This window comes from Pinus tabuliformis, chromosome 7 (genome assembly GCF_031772625.1).
Source record: "Pinus tabuliformis cultivar Carrire ecotype Pingquan chromosome 7, CPIR1, whole genome shotgun sequence".
Classification (NCBI taxonomy): Eukaryota; Viridiplantae; Streptophyta; class Pinopsida; order Pinales; family Pinaceae; genus Pinus; species Pinus tabuliformis.
The window spans coordinates 414,987,381-414,990,814 of NC_142293.1; positions in this window are offsets into that span (position 1 = coordinate 414,987,381).

Consider the following 3,434-nt stretch of genomic DNA (forward strand, 5'->3'; position numbering starts at 1 on the left):
CCACGAGGCACAGGAGCAGGGGAAGACTTTTCATTATTTATGGCTCCTGTTGTCCATAGTACTAGTGGCATGGGAATTGCCTGAAGAGAGCTAGATCCCGATGATCATGCAGGACCTTCTAGAGGCAGCGAAGTGCAGATTGTTGTGGGAAACCAGAGATGCACAGAGAATAAGAGACAATAAGATCTTATTGGTGTTCATGCAGATGAACATCAAAATGGGGATTAATCGCAAGCTACGGTTATTACCCACAATCTACAACAGTCTATAGAGCTTCGCGGAGTTCAAGGCAAATTTCCATCACGTGTACATCAGGGCATGGAAGGACCCCATGAAGACATGGAACGAGCTACCCTACCTTGCAATGAAGGATGTCATCTTTGCAGTCCTTGATTCATGGCCGCCGGAGTGGCATGCTCCAGCTAGCTCCGCGGTGGAAGCAGAGAAGTACGCTGCACAGAGGAAAAAGGATGAGGCAAAACTGCAGATGGTGCAGTTGGCAGAGAAGCATAGGAATGAAGTAGAGGCAACCAAGGCCCAAGTGGCACAAGACGCTGTGAAGGTGGTGGAAGAATAGCAGAAGGAAGTTGGCACAAGACGCTGTGAAGGTGGTGGAAGAATAGCAGAAGGAAGCTGAGGAATAGCATGAGGGAGAAAATTTGCCTTCACCCGAGCCAGAGACGGATATAGAGCAAGGTGGTGCACACCCACAGATAGTGTCCACCTAGCTGAAATGACCACTCCCAAGAGGGTAGGTGGGCCACGGAAGAAGTCGAAGGCCTCAAACACTTCTTTCAACCTGATCACCCTCACTGAGGGGAATCTTCATGAAATTGGAGAGATGGTGAGGGACGTCACCGCGAAGGCCCTCCAGCAGTTTGCAGAGGAACACCAGATGGTGTCGGGGGCTCTCCGAGCGTAGATACAGGAGTTGCAGTTGCGCACTCCAGAGGCTGGTACTATGTCAAACAACCTCGCACTGGGCACGACTCTGGCCGAAGAAACGCTACGTTCCCGGATGACTTACAAAATAGTGCTGCTAGAGGGAGCACTAGTTACAAAAAATGGGGCTGACAGGCCTATGGTCAGCTGGCTAAAGGGAATCAGGATAAATATGGCTACGCTCCCTCGGGAGATGCTCTATGTTTTTTGGGATGGAGTTACTGTAGAACTGCAAGTGAGGGAAGGTCACGTGCTCTAGGTAATGAGTGAGCACCGCATCAACATTGAACAGTTGAGCCTGCAGCGTGAGGTAGTGCCATAGAACTAACAGATCGTGTATGTGGTGGAGGAACCCTGCTAGATGGCCCCGGAGCTGGCCATCCAACCAGAGGAACCAGTGGAGGCACGCATCTAAAAACTAGTGACAGGGGTACGCGAGGAAAAGGAAGAGATGGCCAGGATTCAGCTCAAGTTGAACCTTTAGATAGTCAAACTGCAATTGAAGGCGCAACCTTCGACTCCACTAGAGGTTAAGGAATAGTGCACGAGCGCGATTACAACTACAATAACGAAGGACAACAGTGTAGTGAAAGACTACAAAAATCTGTTCGAGAAGTCGTTCGAGGTTCTCACCACTCCGCAAGAGGACCTGAACATATAGCACCTAGAAACAAAGGCACGCAAACTACATGAGAAATATGATGAAGTAAAAAGGGTTATGGAGATGGTTTCCCTTGCACAAAGTCTCATGTGGATAGTAGGTGAAAACGAGTAAGGAGCATGTAGATGCTGCTCGACATAAGGAAACAGTTTTGAAGGCATGCTTATAGCCATGTATTAATGAGGTGTATATCATTATAGCCTCTATTGAAGCAGACATAACAAAGATATAGGCAACACAAGAAAAGGTTCAGGGCAACAACTCAGCTACAACAGTCTCTGAACAATGCATCGAAGAAGTACAATAGGTAGCTGCTCAGTGCATTACTGATATTGCAGCGATCCAGGCAGAGTTGGGAGGTCTTCGTGCAAAGATCTCCGCACCAATAGAGTGACTTGAGGGCGAATGATGATGTTTGTGTTGGGGGCTTGCTAGGCGCAAGATCCCCCAAGGGAAGTTTTGGGGCTTACCCAAATTTTGGTCAAAAGTTGTAACCCCAATGTAAAGGCTCCACATTTTTTGGGTGCAAAGTGTGTAGTTTGTAAAAGAGTCATAGGGTTGTCCACCCTCAATTTTGTAATGTAATGTTAGCTATAGAGATCTACCCATGGTCTGCGGACCATGGGATTATATAAATAGATCGAGGCTCTAAGTAGTTAAGACATCAATACACCGATCTAAGGATGAAGAGCTGAGTCATATCTAAAGTGTAAAGTCTAGTTTTGGGTCGTAGATTAAGAGAAGGCTCTGCAGCTGAGTTCACAGAGGCCTAGTAGTCTGTAGCTGAGTGCGCAGAGCGAGTCAAGTCTGTAACAGTTGCAAGCATTAATAAAGAGACTTTTGTATCAATTCTGTGTATTTGTTTCCTACTTTTTGCATTGAATAGATTGGGTATGAATTTCATTTCTAATGTTTATATGATGCGTCAACATATATGACTGTGTTGATTAAGTGAATGTGAGATAGAATATCGGTATACATGAAGTTAACTAACATCGGTAAGAATATAAGTAATATTCGAGGTCTAATTTGGGGAAATAACACAGGTCACTATAATAGCAGAGCAAAAGCATCTCAACCCCTAGTTAGGGTTGCTCAAAGGCGATTATAACAGATCATGAAGTTATTGAAGGTTAGGATAGTGCGCGAAGTGACCTGTGCGAAGGTAGGCATAGTTGGACTAAATCTGCACCTCAGACACCTCAAGGGTGCAAAAAATTGGTTCCAGCATCCCCCCACACTGCTTCAGGTGAGACTTCAGTTCGCGCTCCGTGGGCTGATACCGAAAGGTCCAGTAGTGTAGGGATTTCTTTGGCTAAATAACTTCAAACTTGGGTGAGGCCCCATTAAGCCAACAACAAACCTAGAGGATCTATATGAAATATTAAAAAGTATGAGGTGGCCTAGAAAACATATTTTGGGTTGGGAATATGAATATGGCATGTTTGTTGGATTTTCAAAGGATCCTCTGCTTTTTTTGTAGGACATTTGTGCATTGTACCAACAAAAAACCAATGATGAGAAATCCGCGAAAATGTATTTCTATCAAAATTGTCATGGATTTGACAAGTTACATGCAATGAGGTTTGCCTACAACACCTTAGAGGATGTGAAATTGGAGAACTTCTCACAATCGAGACAAGATTGGCTAAACTAGAGACCTGTGAGGAATGATAGCTTCAGTAATATAGAGGAGTGAGTTCATTTCAATGAACACAATATTCACCATTATTTCTCCTACGAATAATAGAGGTTTATGCAAAATGGTGACATTTAAAGGGATATACAAATGTATGGACGAAAGAAGAAAGCCGATTTGTGTGAATTGATT